We start from the raw sequence: 18,339 nt of genomic DNA on the forward strand, positions 1-18,339 counted from the left end.
TATATGCTGTCTTTCCCCTCCATCTGTCAGAAAGATTAATGTGAGCATATTAGCACGGCACAGGATTGTGTGAGCTAGTTCTTGTCACTCTAGAAAGGACCTCTATTCCTTCATTGTACAGTGTGTTTGAATTTGACATGAGAGTAGGATCCCACTGGAGGATAAATTTATCTCTTTGGAAAGCTAACAAAGGAACAGTTTCATTTAACAGGAGCGTCACAGAAGAGTGGTCATAATTTTCACTGCTTGCACCTTCAGAGTAAAAAGTAGAAATGGATCCAGTCAGTGCAATTCTTGGATACTACAGTCACAGAAGTTGGGAGTAGTTGGATAAGTGGACAGACAGGAAAATAGGGTAAGCAGAAAAAGCAGAAATTACTCTAAATATAGTAAAAAAATTACTCTAAATAAGCAAGACTGCACCAGACACCAAGTTCCATCATCTGTTTTTCTTTTCTTAATAAAAAAAAACTTGGAGAACTCTGTAATTTTATGTAGCTGTCTAGGTCAGCTGTAGTTGAGCCGATTCTGCCTTTAGCTAGAATCAACTCTTTACATGCTAAATAATCAAGATAAGAATAGAAAAGGCAGGTCCATCATGCTTTGAATCATTCAATCTCTGATCTGTGTAACTGGCCCAAGGGACTGCCAGGGGACACCATTTTTCTCATTTATTTTTCTTAGAGCACTTATTCTTCTAGCTGGGGAAGCAGTTATTAAATCTACACAGTGCACTCTAACTCACTTTTAAAAGACTTGAACCTGCTTCCACTGAAATGGCTTAGAAGCCAGACAGGGTCTGAGGAGTGGTCTGAGCTCCCTTCTTGCCCCTGACTTGTTAACTGTTGAGCAACAAGAACTATAATTGTTGAACCCAAACCTAGTCATGTTGAAACTGGGAAGAGATTAATTCTACCAAAGTAGAGTCTACCAAAAATGTTATTTCCTGCACCATTTTGTCTCTTGCTGTATGTGTAAAGCTTGTTACACAATTAGCATTTAACATCTCTTTCTCTTGCCTACCTCTACTTAAGGACAGTTTTTCTTATTCCCATACAGTGTGTTATTTGTGGTCATATTGTCTGTACTTCTGCATAGATGGTGTTTTGGTTGGATTTTATTTTTTGTCTAACAGTGGTAGAGCTAGCTCTTATTATTATTATAGCCTTATTCTGTTCCTTAAAAATGAATTGTGAATATTTCTGTCATAGATTTTAGGCTCATACAATAAATTCAGGGTGGTAGATACATCTGGAGGTATCTTGGTCCAGTCCTCTGCTCAAAAAGTGTTCAAGTCAGGCTGGGTTACTCAGGGTTTTCTCAGTTTGATCTAGAAAACATCTAAGGACAGAGACACTATCACCTCCTGGGGCAGCCTGGTCCCATGCCTGACTGTCCTTGGACCAAAACCGCTTTTCTTTATCAGCATTTGTAATCCTGTGTCCCAGTTTACATCCTGTGTCCTCCCACAGAGCAACATCCTGGCTTTGCTCTTGTGGTGACCTCCTTGTAGGCTGTTAATAGTAGTTTTATAGATGTTAGAGTGCTCTGCCTCACTTAGAAGATTCACTTCCTTTTTTGTGGTTCTGATATCAAAAAGGTATTGGAGGCAATTTGTCCTGTGTGTCTTATCTTCTCTGTAAAAGACGTGGCTGCTTAAAGAAAGGCTCAGAAAGACCTTATCAGTGTTTATAAATATCTATTTGGAGAGTACGAAGATGAGCCCCTGCTCTTCTCCGTGGTGCCCAGTGGCAGAACAAGAGATAATGGACATAAACTGAAGCACATGAATTCCATGTGAACATAAGAAAAAGTTTTTTAATGTAGTTCGGGTTTGGTTTATTTATTATTATCTGGAGATAATAAAAATAATCTCATGTAGAAGTTCTATATGATAATGGAAAGATGAGATGGAAGTTAAAGGGAGCCAACTAAACAACAGCTAAAATATTTTTCTGAGAAACAATTGTTTTTAATGCTATGTTCTTAATTGCCTTTTATTCAGAGGCATAGATCTGCTGAAATGAGAATAAAATATCTTGATTTTTTTTTTCCATCTGTGAAGGCACTGTCTCTATTTGCTGCAGGAATGTTAAGTATTTTAGTAAAAGTTGTGGGTTATGTCTCCAATCAATTTCTATTGTTCCAATAGGAAAAAAAAGACAAAGTATTCTGACTCACTGTATAACAAAAAAAAAAGTTTTTTATTTTTATTGTCTCACATTTTATAGAGCAAGTAACATTAATAGAAATTTATTCTGCTAGGTGCACAAACCAGAACGAACTTGTTGTTTAAGATAGCTGTTTAATATAATTCTGAATTAAATTTTCCAGAGGGCAAACTTGAAAATTTGTAGAGGCTTTTTAAGATTTATGGCTTGTAACTGGAGATATTCAGAATTACACATTATTAGCAAAATTGGAAAAGAGTGTATATTGAGAGATTGCCAGACATCTCTGAGATGGTATTTAAGATCTTAATTTGCAGATAAGTATGTATACTGAAATATCTGCATTCTTTGCTTATTAGGGCAAGTAAACTTGGGGAGTTGTATCTCATGCAATAATCACTTGCATCTCTCTAGAATTATTTGGAGCTGATGATGCCAAGGGCCATATTTAGGTAATGCTGCTCCATAATTCAGAATGTCAGGCAAAGCTGTTTGCATCATGTGATTACGCACGCATCCCTCTTCATGCCCTAGAATTCTGACACCTAATAAGGCTAAAATTAGGATTCTAGAGTCTCCAAAGTCAGTGGTAGATTCAGAGACTAATTCAACTGTCTAAGTTAGGAGCACAATCAGCATTGATTTCACAAAGGATCCTCATTTCATGCAAACCTAAAGAACAACTATTTAATTAAATTATGTCTTTAGGGGAAAGGGAACATTTATTCCATCCCCATCTTCACCTGACTTCTCCTTCACGTAACTTGGAAAGGAAAATAGTTTTCAGTAGACTGTGGACCTTGTCTTGCTGTTTGATTGGGGTTTTTTAAACATGATTTTTTTTTTACCCCGCAGATCAGCTGTTACTGTCTCTTGTACTAGTATATAGAACATCTGAGTGTAAAGCTGAAAATGGTTTCATTGAAGATTGATCCCTGTGCCACCCACAGTGGTTATATTAGCTGTTGTCATCTAAGAAGCCTGAAAAGATAAATCTATGTCAATATTTTAATTTTTCTTTACAGCAGCTGTTCCATATTATTGTCTAATTAAAATATATTTAAAATATGTAGAAATTTTGTCCTAAGGCAAAGCTCTGTTTACAAAATATTCCTTGAGACCAGCTTTCCTCTGCTTGGACATCACTTCCCCACCAGTGAAGTAGTCCTAGGGAAAGTCAGTAATTCAATATAAATGCATCAGCCACAGAGAGAAAAACACACACTGAGTTTTTTCCCATCGTTTCATGTCTGTCATGGAAGTTTTCAAGCAAAGATTGTCAGGCTTCTATTTTTTCCATTAGAAAATATGTCTCCAGTAGATTGGATGGCAGGGTTTTACGAGGATTTTATTTTGAGAATACTGAAAACTGGAAACAAACTTTCTTTCAAAAGCTAAACCTCTAATCCTTCCGAAGTGGCAGTTAATCCACTAGTACCATTAAGAATTATATCTCTGTTCTGGTTTTCTCCTTGGCTAATAAAACCCTGAGAATTCAGTGTGCTTATCCTATATGCTTCTCCTGCCAAAGCAGTAATTATAGAATGGGTTGGGTTGAAAGGGACTTTACTCCCTGCCAGGGACAGGAACACCTTCCACTAACCAGGCTGCTCAAAGCACCTTCCAGCCTTGACCACGGCCAGGGATGGGGCATCCACAGCTTTTCTGGGCAACCTGTCCCAGTGCCTCACCCCCGTCAAAGTGAGGCATTTCCTCCACGTGTCCCATATAAATCTACCCTCTGTCAGTTTAAAGCCATTCCCCCTTGTCCTCTCACTGCAAGCCCTTGGAAGAAGTCCCTCTCCAGCCCTCTTGCAGGCCCCTTTAGGTACAGGAAGGTGCATAATGTCTCCCCAAAGTCTTCTGCAGCTGGACAGCCCCATCTCCCAGCCTGTTTTCTCAGCCTCTGTGTGTCTGCCTAGCACTTGGTGATATCTGAATGAACTTCACACTGTCTTCACAATTGCTTACATAAATTTTCTATATAACAATACTCTTCAGTTTTACTCAAAGTTCTGAAAATGAGGCATTACATGTTTTAGTAGCCTACATCATATTTTAGCTGTGAAACTCTTGGTTAGAAGGGTCTGCCTTTGGGGACTTAGACACCTAAAGAGGCACCAGAATCTGTATCTAGAGTGATCTGATAAAGGTGTTTTGTTTGGATTTTTTTAAACACTCTTTGAATAAGAACAAGTCATGCTCAGAAAGCATTTCTGGTACTATCAAGTTTTCTCTTTCAAAGATGAAAGTGATAATCATTCTTTTAAATGGAAGATTGACTTCAGATTTTAAAAGCATTCTTTTAGTTGAAAGTGAATTTTCACTTTCGTTCTCTTATTATCGATCAATGGTGACTGTGTTAGGTAAGGTTTTTCCTGTATTGATAATTTTTGCTGAGAAATCCCTTGCTGATCACTTCACTTACTAAGTTTTAAAGCTTTGCTGTTTGGGGCATTAAAAGTAAATTGAAATGAAGTTTTGTTGAGGCTTCTTGGTTTTGATGCATTTGCCAGAAACTTGACTGCAAAGGCAAATGAGGTTTTAGAGATAGATATACATAGAGGTATGTTTCTAGAGGAAATGTCTTTAACTCAAATTTGAATTGCTGCATTTCTAAAATGATTTTGTTGATAGGTGATTCTTGTAACAGTTTTTTCAAAGAGAGAAGAAAAAGATAGTCACCACCCTAAAATCACTGCTGTGGAAATACTCTCTGCATCTTTCTTTCAATTTTGTTTTGTAAGTATATTTTTTAGAAACAACAACAACAAAAACAAACAAATAAGAAACAAAAAAAGAAACCAAACAAAAATCCATTAGTGGAAAAAAATAATTAATTCAGTTTTCCCTGTATCTTATCATCTGGCTTAATTATTACTGTACTTGCAGCTAGGTCTAAAGAATGCTTTAATTCTATTTCATCTTTCACTTTAAAAATACCAAATTTAAAGTCTCTCCTGGAGTCATAATTTATTATTTTAAATTTTAGGATTTGTTTTCAGTAAAACTGAAGAAAAAAACACATATAAACTCATATAACAGATATATCTTCCTTTGTATTAACACTGTGTAAAATTTTGTCATATTGCCTTCTGTTTCAAATATATTATAAAAAACTGTTTTCTAATATCTTATATTTGTTTTATTCAGCCCTATTTTTCTCAGATTATCTTTTTGGGACACTGGATCCAGCTTCAAGCAACACCTTTTGCTATTTGATTATTGATACCAGAGCAATGAAACTTAAAATGGATTTCTAAAAATGAAAATCAGGAAGGACAGTGTAGGGCACAGATACAAAGCACTGCAGAGCACCTGGTAGCTGCTGATGTTTATGTGCTTGAGCAGTTGGTGGTGCTTAAAAGTGACACAGCACACTGAGATTTATCAGATTGATAACCATGAGTCCCACAGACACACTGTGGGCTAACAGAGACACGGTAAAGTCTTGTCAGGATTGAAGTGTGGTGGCTGTAATTGTGACAGACAGTGATCCCTGCCAGTTCTACAAGTAAATAAATATATAAGCTTCCTGCTCCTGAATGTAATGTACTTAGGCTCTTTTTCCCTGTCTGATAAATAGAAATTTATAAATATTCTGAAATTTGGGGTTTTTTTTCTTTATTCTTCAGAAAAATTAGCTACATTAAAGGTGTCACAAGCACATCAGTTTCTGAGATGCTTCACTAAGTGATCTGTTTTGTAGTATTTTACTTAGAAAAAGGCAACAATTTATAACTTCAGGCACAAAGTTAATTTTGAATTAAAACATTGATGCTAAAAAGATTTAATATCAGTGGTGTTAAAGAGATGCCCTTATTGTTTCAGTAAAAAAGGCTACCCTTTAGACACTACACAGTAATCTTATATTTATATATACACCTTCAATTTTCAAATTAAAATCTAGTTGACAGAACTTGATGAATACTTTGGTTTCACCACAGACTGAAGTCTTTTGCAGTGGCTCAGAGCAGGCCTAGCAAAAAGGTTACATGTGCTCTAATTGCACATTCTTCAATCCCAATCTACAAATTTTCCTCTTCTTGGTTTCCTCCCATCTGTGGTGACTGTACAGATACTACTGTGGTACAAGTGGACTTTAAAGGTAGTTATTATAGATTATAATAAATTTATAAAGCAACAATAATTTAAAATACTGACTCTTCTTATTATAAAGCAACAAGAGTTATTGTTTTAACAATTAGCATTTTCTCTCACACCTGTACCTCTTCTTTGTTGTTTTGATCCCCTGAATGTGTGCCACAGAATAGTTTATATGCTATAGCTATTCTTTTCCTGGAGTTATCTATATTGTACATTGTTGGAGTTGTAGAGTATTGTACTTTTAATGAGTCAGATGTGGAGGTTTTCAGCTGTTCTGAGAAACTTCTGATCCTTTTACCTGCTCTCATAACTTTGATCTCTGATTAAATTTAAATAACACTAACACTTGTTTTCTGAAATTCTTGCTGCTTTATAATTGTTTCTAAGAGCATCAAAGACTAGAATGAAATTTATATTCTTATAACTTAATTTAAATGTTGTTTTACTGCAGAATACTAAGCATAACCTTCATGATCAGAGTGTGCATATGGAACAATTCATTATTAAACTGCAGGAAAAAACCTTCACACACAGAGATTTATGTGTAGGAAGCATTGAAGACGATGCTGGTGCACTTTGCAGCTCCTTGTGAGAAGATGTGGGAACTTCATGTGTATCTGCCTACATTGCTGTGATTGCAGCTCTAACTCCTAGAGAGATGTTATGTTTATAAACCATATCTTACACTAGCAGAAGATGTCAGCTTTCAACAAGCCAAGATGTAGAAGGGAAGTGTAATCCCAAGCTCTCCCCGGAGGCACTGCTGTCTGACAGCTGTACAAAAACAACTCTTGAAAAACTGGAGGTATTTTGTTTTTTTTAAAAAATACATTTGTTTTTATGCTCATTGTTAATACTTTTTGTCTTTTGGCTAGCAGTTATTTTTGGATTTGGTTTTGTCTGGAGTTTTTTGGGGGACTGGTTTGGGTTTTCTTAATGCTGCAGAAAAGTTCACTCTTTAATCAAATACAAGGAATGTCATGTCTTCAAGGCAGATACAGAACAAGGTGAGACCTAAAGCCAACCTGTGCTTGATTAATTCTATGCTAATGAATAAGAATATGATAATTTATAACTACCTGTAAAGTCTTTTTCTGTTTAATTATATTCAGTTCTTGAGAATGTCTGTAGTGACCATTTAGCAGTGTCCAAGTTCATGTTGAGAATCTGGCTCTTCTTTATGATTCAAGTGTTTGATATATTAATTTTTGGATTGACTCTTACGTGGATTAGATGATCCAACCTTTTTAAAACTTTCTTTCTCCTTCTTTCAGGGAAAATTCAGGGAAAGAGACAGTGATGTTTTTATCTCTGATTCTTCTTCCTTTTCTTTTTCTTAATTATGTTTCTGCAACCATCTGTTCTTTTTAATCTAGTTTGATGCCAGAAAGTTCTTACTCAGGGCAAAACTAGCTTCACAGAAAATACTGTGTCATCCTTGCATCATCATAAACAGAACTGGGTTTTTTTGCAGAGGAGTAACATTTGTGCAAAAGTCTCCAGCTGGAGAAAAGAAACGGTACCAGTGGCTTTCTTGTGACCTTTTTTCCATTGAAGTATTTCCTAAAGGCATGCATAGTAAAATCCTGATATTTAATAAGTAGCAGCTGATGTTGAAAGAAGCTCAAAGACTTTTTATTCTTTGTTCTCCAATGCAGAATTTCATGTGTGAGGCTACTCATGCACCGACAGCACTGCCTGCTGTGGCATTTTCTGATTATTAGTGATTATTGGCAGTATTTTGCAAGTATTCCACAGCAGAAAATTTCATTATAAGTGCAGCCAAAATCTCAGTCAAGAACTACACTTCAAAGAACAGATACCAATGAAGTGATAAAAAACAAACCACAACACAAAAAAAAATCAAAACAAGAAAACCAGAAAAATTAGCAGGACCAGGGGATAACTTTTCAGTACAATGTTATGAAATTGAAATTTAAAGGCTTTCTAATTCTTTGGCCTACTTTATTTAAAAATGTTGGTAGTTTGTTTTTCTAATGTATTTTCCACTGTGCTTCAATTTTGATTATTTATCTCTTTTATGAATTATCTCCAGTGAGTTTAATAGCTCAACCTCATTTGCTATTAAGAAACTAAAAGCAAAATGGCCAAAGGTCAAGGATAGGATATCAGTCATTAAAATGAAATCTTATACACACGTATATTCCTGAAGCTTTTTTTTTTTTCCCTACTGTCTATCTGAGGATCTTCAGTTTGTCTCTAATAAAATAAGAAGGGCTTCAAAATTTCAGTATAGTTTTCAAAGTATTTTCTTTAAAACCAGGCTTGCAGTAACATGCTCAGATGTTTTCCCTCGCAGAAGTTTATTACAGAACTGGGCAGAGTCAACATGAACAGCACTGCAGAGTGTCCAGGCAGGAGAGCTGCTGCTCCCTGCAATATCCACAGGGACAGGGCCACCACAGCCACTGCCCAAAAACTGCCTGCTCCAGGCTAGAGCCACCTCTGCCTGCTCTGGCTCCTCACCAGGAACACTCCTTTTGGAACACCACAAAATTGCAAAACGCACTTATTTTTTTTTTCAATTACATCAGATGTCCATTTTTAGAGAAGATGAATATAAAATATAGGTGGAAAAGAACTGAAAAGTTGCAATTACAAACTAGATATCAATAAACATTTATTGTATTTTAACTTATTTATAATTATTATATATTTATTAATTTGAGCATGGCTTGTAAATGCTCAAAAATATGCTTGGATGTGATAGTGTGCCCTGTGGAGTGGGTTTTGCTCTCTCCTCAGGCTTCCACTCACCTCAGGCTTTTGCCATCTTAAGGTTTCTCTCAGAAAAGCTTCACTTTTACTGGTGTGTTCTATTTTATTACAAGGTTTGGTTACCAGCCCCTCCAGATTTGTCCTCCCTGCAGACAAGGGACATAACAAAACAGTGAGATCTCAAGGAAACTAATATTTTAGGGGTTATTTTATTTACTGTATTGCAATGTGTCTTGGAATTCAAGCCTGGGACCACTGGGTGGGGCTGTACAAATGTCAAAGTCTGCTGCCTATGAGTTTGTAATGAAAGCATGAACTAAGGGACAGCACATGGATACAAACCAAGGAGGAGGAGTAATATAAGGCAGCAGTAAGATGTTAGATGATAATCATTCAGCAAAGAAGCAACTGGCTTTTGAAGGCCAAGGAAGCAAATAATTTGAAACAGCAAAGATGTGGCTTTGCTGATACTTTCTAGGATGTTTTGTGTGCAGAACAGCACCAACTTTGCAATCCTCCTGCAAGTAAAGCAATGAGCACCAGAAATAAAGTACAGCTAGATGATGAAAGATGTCAACAGAAAAGGATAGCTTATGAACCACTGAAGCAAGTAAGGAGAAGCAGAAGAATATATAGAATTTTGGCCTTTATTGGGATAGCTTCAAATCCTTTTAACATTCCTTCTATTAAAGAATTATGTTGTAGAACATCAGGGTTAAGGCATTCATCCTACATACAGTATGTTATAGTTTATCAGAAGAGTTACATGTTAATCTGACAAAGTAATTTCTGCTATCTTTCCCTTCCAGTAACTACAGAATCCAGATGATTTAAAGATTGAAATCTTCCAAGCATACATCTGATTCTTTCCTTTTGTGTGTCAGGTTGTTGAAAATTTCACTCTGAATGGCTTCTGCCATGTTTAATTAGCAAGTAGATCATAAGTGAAACTGGTTCTTCACCAGCTGTGACCAGCAGGTATTGACAAGAAAGCCATGTAAACTCTACAAGTGACTGCTGGTGTGCTTAAACCAGCAGAAAAATATGTCCACTTCAAGGTCCCTGGGGCATTTAGCTTTGTATTAGACAGCAGCTTTTACTGGAAATGTGAGCACAGGGCTTGTGAACTTGCAAAAATCTATAATGTTCCAGCTGTTTGAAAAGGTCCCCACACACTTATTGGTAGAATGTTGTCAATATTTAACTCAGTAAGTTAAAAACTTTTCTTCTAGCGGATATAAAATCAAAAAAGAGATTGTCCATTTTTCCACTTTTCAAAATTGCTTTTGATCTATTTTTGTTACTCTTTTTCTTCCAGATATTGGGACTAAAGCCTTAAAGCTGTCCTTTTCCCATAACCGCAAGATCTGTTGCTCTCTACCACCATGAAAATTTTAATTTGTCTTGAAAATTATTCTCACAAAGGAGAAAAAAATACAAAGTTGGAGAAAAAAATAAGAAGCCTTAGTTAATGTGTATTAAATTCTGGAAAGAGTTGTTGCCTTTGCAAGCAAAATCCTGCTGGGTTTTATGTTGTTAGCACAGAATTTATTCTTCATCCTTCTTGCAACCAACAGGGATTCCCAGCTCCTGCTTGGGAATAAAAGGTAATATTGACCCTTCAGTGCAAGTTAGGATGTGGACAGGTGTCAAGAGCCATCTGGCTTGGCCTGACCATAGAGTCCTCATTTGTGAAGGTGCTAATTTCTTTATCATTAGTACCTTTGGCTTCAACAGACCTAGACACCAGGGAATACTTTGCATTAGAAATTTGTATTAAACCACTGTCTATCCACAGGGGAGGTGTGTGTATATTTATATATATGTACATGAAAATGTGTGTCCTTCTGTACCAAAATAATATGAAAGTAAGATAAATTTATTTAAAATACACAATTGGAAAATTGGAGAATTCAATGCATTTGTACCTTGATAAGTTGTGAAATTCTCTGTAATTTACTAATTTAAGAGCGTTTGTGATCAGTTATGCAGAATTTCTCTTTTTATATAATTGGAAACCAATGTACATTTTGTATGCCCAGTCACGGAGATACATGTGCACAGTCATTATCTGCATGAGTTCAAGAGCACCGTATTGTGGATTAAAACTGGAAAGAATTAATCTTGCAGACCGGTGTCAGAAAGGACTTTTGCTATCTCGAATAATAGCTGCAGTTTTTAACAGTATTTTTGTAGATTGCCTAAGGAAACGATGGGTTTTCCATCACTGGAAATTTTATAAGATCAGGTTAGACAAACATCTGTCAAGCATTGTTTCAGTATTGTTGATTGAGCCTTGGGGCAGAGTGACAAACTCAGTGACCTCTTGAGGTCCCTTCCACCTCAGTGTTCTGTGACTCTGTGGCATTGTGATGCCACATATTGTAGATATGTATATAGAAGTTACTCACTTAGAAAAGTTTATTTCTATTATTCTATTCCACTCCTGTTTCTTAAGGTTTGGGCACTTATGTGTATAAATAGAAAACAAAGGAGACTGATTCCTAATTAATTATGGAAATTTTTGCAATTTAATTGGATTGTTTATTTTGAGATCTACCTTGAGACTTAATGAAAAGAAAACAAAAGCAAGGCAGCACAGATTAAGACTTGGAATTTGCTAAAGCAACCTTTCTTATATAAATGATGGTATGTTTTGCAGAGCTGTTAGCCTTTACTAACAAGTGATACAAACCACATGCTAATTCAGATTGTTCTGTGCAGTTCAAAATGTGCATTTGTAGACTCTCACTGTCTGTTGTCAACAGGACTGAAATCGTCCTGTTAATGGAATGAGGGTCCAGTTACCTCCAGGACTCTTCAAGACTAAAGATTCCAACAGATGGCAACAACAATGTTCATGTCTCTGCAGCTATGCCTGCAATTTATTATCAACTTCCCAATCTCAAAAACTGAAATTCCAAAGGGAGGTGTTAATTAAACTGAAGTTGAAAAAGTATATTGGATAGAAGAGCTGGGTAAGGAGGAATGGACACAAGTGTTGATCTTGAAGTGGTCTGGTCTAATAATGGCAAATTAGATCTCAGTCAGACTAATCAAGTACTTGAATGTCCTCCCAGAGCCCAGACTAGTGTCCTAACAGCAGCCCTTCAAACACATCTTAATGACACACCACTTTTGTTAAATATTTAAGTGTTTCAGATTTGGTGTTCTGCAGAAGGAACACCAATTAAGAAACTTTGGAATGCAAATGGCCTTTCAGTAGTGGTCTCCAGCACATGTTGTAGGTACAATCAATCTAGCTTAGATGTTACGATGTGGCTTTTTTATTACAGTGCAAACTAAGCTTGCTAGAATTAACTGAAATTAAACCTCTTATGGAAGTGAAGCAGTAATTTTAGGAGTAGAACAGAATTGAGGTTTCTTGAGTCTTGAACAGTGACTAATGGTTAAGTCATCCTTCAAGCTTAATAACAATTTGTATCTGTGCATATTCATGTTGGTGTTTGCTCTTTGTTGTTCAATTGAAGACATTTGTTTGAATTTATTTAGTTGGTTTTATTTGGGGCTTAATATTTCTGAGGGTTTTTTTAAAGTCAACATTATTTGATATTGTTATTTTATATTTCTGTCATTAAAAATATGACTACTATTAAACATCAGCTCTTGAGAATGTTCTTTAAATACTACTATATAATAATAGACTCCAAGGTATTAGTTTTTACTACTATATAATAATAGGCTGACCCATTTTTAGAAATTTTTGCAACATTTGCAGATTCAGAATACAAACAGCTACTCCACTTATAGAACACTCATTAAAAATGAAGTAGCAATTTAGAACAGGAATAGTTAAGAGGTCAGTGAAAGTCCCTGCAGCCTGGGACTAAAGCATTGCCTTTATTTGCCAAAGTACTTAAAGTTTTTCATCAGTAAGATTAAAAACTGGTAACATGAAGGTAACGTAAGCTGTTATTTACCTCAGATGGACATGCACAGTGAATTTTCTTACTCTGAGTAGATATATTAAAAAAATAAGTTCTGATAATGTGAGCAAATGTGCAAATATCCACTTTAAAAGAAAACAGTGGGAGAAAATATTTTGTCTTGCCTTGAAAAATATTTCACATACTTATTTTAAAGTACTTATTAATTAGATATGATTTTATTCTTAGCTGTTTGGTGTAGTTATCAGGTGATATATACCTGACTGTCCTTGTTTATATGGACTGTATTTGTTGCAGTCTTGTATTTGGAAATCTTGTATATTAAAGGTTCCTTATTTAGGAGGGATGCATTTTAATCTTAATTCAAAAGGGATGCATTAAAATTTACTGAAAACTTCTAAAGAAAGTTGCCCTATGTTTCCATGTCTATGGAGTCTTGAAATGTTGTGAGTCAGAATCTAATTTTTACAGGAAATGAGTAGTTTGAGCATTTTTTTTCAGTTTGCTGTTTTTGATCTCCTTGCCCATTTGTCACATTTAATAAAGTATTTAAGAAAGTGTGAGCAATTCCAATGAATTTAGAAAGGGAGCTATTTACATGAACTTTAAGATTTACTCTTGTTGAAGTGAAGTTCAAGTACCAGATACAACAATCTAGGTAAAATATTCCAGGATCTGATGTGGAAGATGTTCCAGGTGAAGGAGAGGTTGCAGGAGAAATTGCAGCATGATATTGGGGGGAGGAGGGAAAATATATATAGCCTGGTTTTCTTTGATTATAAAATAATGTAATTATTTAGACTGAAATATGGCTTTTTTTACCCCAAGGAATTCTAATGTGTGTCTAAATTCAAGAACGTGACTAAGAGCTTTATTGGATATCTCTGTTCAGTCATGTCTTGAAGAGAGAGAAAAATGAAAATACAGTTCTTAAATTTAGTTGAGACACTGACAACTGATCTTCAAGAAATAATTGGTCAGTGTCAGAGAGGTTGGATAGCCTTAACCAAATAATAAAATGTCAGGTGTAAAAACAGTATTGGTTTATTAACATTTAACATTAACATTTAACCAATTCTTATAAACTGTTCCAAAGCTATTAAACTGAGTACAAATAATTCTACTGGCAGATGGGGTTTGTATTTTATAGTTACTGTAGAGGAGGTTTATTGCAAAGACATCAGCAGATCTCAGCAGAGTGAAGTGATGATTACATCCAGGCCTCTTCCAGAGCAGTGTATTGGCATATTGAACTGTGTGCTTGTTTTCAGTCTTGGACTTCAGTAACAAATTAAGAACCTCTAGAATGCAAAAATTTCAATTGACTTATTCTTAGTTCACTGGGTAATATATAATAAATGGCTTTCTTCAGCTACTTTTGCTATATCTCTTTGAGATTCACTTAGTCTATTCTAAATATCTCTCTGAAAGGAGATTTTGGCTAAGTCTCCTTATGAGGCACCAAGAAATCAGTATGTAAGAAATTAAGGCAGGCCTGTTACTCCATTAACCAAGAATAACAGAAAGCCCAAAAATACAACAATAATTAAACCACAATAGTGTAGACTACACAAGAACTTACAAAGCAACTTGTTAAAGACATAAGACCAGCATTATTTCAAATGCATTAAAGCAGGAAAATTTATACAGGAAAATTTGCAGCTGATAGTAAATTATTTAGAATAGGAGAAATGAAAGCAAACTGCAAAGAAGTACCTCAGTGATACTGAATGATAAAGTGGCAAGTGAAATTCAATAAATACGAAGTGGTTCTTAAAGGGTAAAAAATTATAAATTTGTGCACAAGAATGGGCTTCAAACTGATAATTATTGTTGAATAACTTCACTGTGAGATTTTCACTCTGAACCATAAAATAGTAGCAGAAAAAAAAAGGCAAATTCAATATTATTTTTAGAATGAAATAGAATAAATTAGAGAACATTATGGTTACAAGCAGTGTCACAGCACTGCACCTGCATCTTGAACAGGTAAAGAGAAGAATGGGTAGGATGAGTAAAGGATGATTAAATAAACCCTTTAAACAACTAACAGGTAGAACTACAAGCTTCCAGTCTGGGAAGAAGAAAATTGAAGGAGGCTATGACAAGTTAATTAACTCATGAGTGGGGAGCAAACAGGTAATTAGTGATTGTTCACTGGCTCCATACTGCAGGGACATTGGGCATCAGGTGGAACTAGCAGGTGCTGTGTTTAAGTTGAACCAAAGGAAGTGTTTTTTCAGTTTCACACAGTTACACCATGGAACTCCTTGACACAAACTGTGTTAACAATGATTGAAAAAGTAGTAATATTTACAGAGTTACTGATATTGTCCATTAAGGACTATCAAGCTCTTAATTCTGTTCCAGAGAGCCACTGAAGCTCAGACTCACTCCATCCTAGGAAAGCATGCTTGCAAAATGCCTTGGTTTGTACACTCCCTCAAGTGTCCCTGGTGGGCCACTGCTGGAGAGGGGATACAAGACAAGGAAATGCTTGGTTCAATCAAAGATAGCCTTTCTCAGATGAAGCTTAACATATGTTCCAGTTAAGAACACTGCTAAGATGTAAGCATGCTTTGATTTGCTTGTAGCTTCGGAGAGGGAGAGCTGACTTTGTCTCTTCTTTATTTGTTTTAATTTTACTTAATCTAAAATTAACATCTCCATTGAGATGAATGGGATAGAATTTCTAGATGTTTGTTGTTTGTCACATGAAATTATGTTCCTTTCATGGCTAATTATATTTTAACTTGCTCACTGCATATATTCATATCTCTTTTTCTTCATTTAATCACATATCAACTCTTGCCTTGTATTTAATCCCTGTACTTTCTTTTTAATACATTTTGAATGAAAGTTGTGCTGAGGAGTTCAGTGTTTATTGACAAAAAGCCACATCGGACTGCACAATTTTAAAGCATAGAAAAGCCCAGTAGGTGGTATCTTTTATTAATTACTTGGATTATGGGGGAGACAAGGGTGGCTTTAAGACAGGAAGGGCTCAAGCATACTGGAGAACAGGATTGGGTGTCAAAATGCTCTCGCTATCTCCAAGAAATGGTGTGCATAAAATAGGCTGCAGTTTAATAGAAACAAATATAAGTAGAAAAAAAGAAGATTAATGTCTAACTGTACAAATCCCAGGTGTGGAGGTTTTGGCTAGATAAGAGTTCTGCCCTGAAGAATTTCATGCGATTTGATGAATTAGAAACTCTCTGAGAATTGATGCCATCTCCAAGCAAAAAAGCAGGAAGAATGTAGGGATTATTTACATGGATCATAATCTTGTTATTCTCTGTGTTAGTGAGGTGTGATCTGAGTAAAAAAGGCCTAGAATTTGGTGTCTTGACTGGATATGAAACACCAGAAAATTTAGAGATCAGTGAGAATGGTCAGAATCTAGAACACGACTCACAATCTGAAATAAAATGAACTGTTGTTATCACACATCCTCTTAAGTTTAATAATTTAATCATGTTACTTTGTGCCCTGGCATCTGTGAAACATAGAAGCATTTGTGTTCCTAACTTTCTCTGTTAGTGTGCTTCATTTTTTATATTTGCAACCTTTTCCCCTCTGGGATGTGACTCCAATTTGGCATGCTGCTCTGGTTTTCCATGTTTTCTGCAGATCCAAATTTGCTTGTACTTTCAATATCAATGTCAGACTATGTATGCTCTAATTGTGTATTTCCTAGTCTTTACTAAATTAGTGAAAGGCAAAAGTTGGGCTTTGAGAGATAAGTGGAAACTATGGTCATTTAGTCAGAAATGGAGATTTTTTTTCTCTCTCCCTCTTTCCACAGAACTCAATAAACAAACACATCCAAATGCATTTAAAATTATTTAGACTTTATTTATATGAAATTTCTTTGGAAGTATCTTTAGTAAGTTACTACATATTTCTGTATGACATACCTCCTAGTTATCATGAAGCTAAAATGCAGTTTTTCTCAAATTGGTCTCTGTTTCACCTGGAGCTCTTGTAAAATCTACTTTTATAGTATATTTTTATATAAGAAATTTAATACTTTGTTTTGAAATACAACTTAAAATGTCATTTTTCTTTCTCAGCAGTTGCCTTCTTTTTGTTTATGTTATATAGGTCTGCAGTAACATGAAGTGGCCATGACACTCTTAGATGAATTGTGCATTGTTTAGAACATATAACTTCATCAGTTTTAATTTTGTTGCCTTTTTATGTGTCTGAAATATGTTTTGTGAACTTGTGAGGGAATGGGCAAGGGTTATCTTAGTTCATTTATCTAATGCAGCCAGCAAAGTACAAACTCTGCATATTTTTACTATCTCCTTATATTAACAAATTATTTATGCTTGCAATCTTTTGTTGACAGCCACCTCTGAACTCCCTCTTCCTTTTGAGAGTGGTTGACCAGAATGAAACACTCTGTTCTAGTCACTCTGAACCATTAGTTTACCAAAATGCATTTAAACTGTACTGTCATTTTCTCTTACTGCTCTTGCATACTAAAAATGTGCTGGCTTTGTCCTCTGCTGTGCATCCAACTGAAGTTTTCACTGAGATTTTTGAGTGCTTCATAAAGAATCCTAAGGGTAAGGATTTCCAGGAAGTCTAAGGGATCTAGGTGTCCATCTCTAATTTGAAATTCAAATTTCAAATGCATCAGCAACTGAAGCTCCTTGGACTCTGAAACTCACAGCCAGTATCTTTTCCTAAAGGGCTCTCTGGTGCAAGGATGTGAATTAACTGCATGCTGAGGATTTCCTGTGCATTCCTACACTTTGCTTTCTGAGCCATTTTTTTAATCCACATTGAAGCTTTTTTACCCTGAAACCAATAGTGAAGTACTTTGTCAGAAGGCCAAATAAACTTTGTTTTTCACCCTATGCTATTTCGCTTGCATGACCAATGGAATCCAAAAACAGCAAAAAAATTTTGCTCAGCAAAGTAGGATATGTGTTTGTTTGTATGGGAGGGAGACATAATCTAAACAAATTGATTTAATTTTAGCATATCATCATTCCTTTCCATTTTCTCACTAATTTCAGTGCAATTTCTCTCAATTTACATCAGTGACCATGATATTTTTAGTATTGTTCATAGGTTTAAAATATCTTTCAATATGTGGGCTGATATTGCTTGGCAGATTTTCAGCTCTGTGATTTAAAATCTCTCCAGAACACCTGGAAATATTTCTAAACATGCATAGTGATTAAATGTTTCCTTTATTGTTCAGCTGTAGCAATGCAACTCAGCATTTCAACCTTAAGGAATTCATTTCATGGTTTCCCCCATTCTTCTATCACCTGGACATTCAAGGTGTTTGCATTTGCCATTGGAATATCACTAAAAGGTGAGCAATACAATTCTGAAAATAACTAGGTGAGGAAGAGAGGGCAATCTTTGAAAATTTTCATAACTGCTACTAA

At 35.5% G+C, this 18,339-nt stretch overlaps 1 protein-coding gene across 1 annotated transcript in view; it reads left to right on the forward strand.

The window, feature by feature from the left end:
• LOC107206970 (heparan sulfate glucosamine 3-O-sulfotransferase 1-like) overlaps nt 1-18,339 on the forward strand; it is a 45,452-nt gene that overhangs the window by 12,180 nt on the left and 14,933 nt on the right. The window lies entirely within an intron of this gene.

The sequence above is a fragment of the Parus major genome, chromosome 6 (genome assembly GCF_001522545.3).
Source record: "Parus major isolate Abel chromosome 6, Parus_major1.1, whole genome shotgun sequence".
Classification (NCBI taxonomy): domain Eukaryota; kingdom Metazoa; phylum Chordata; class Aves; order Passeriformes; family Paridae; genus Parus; species Parus major.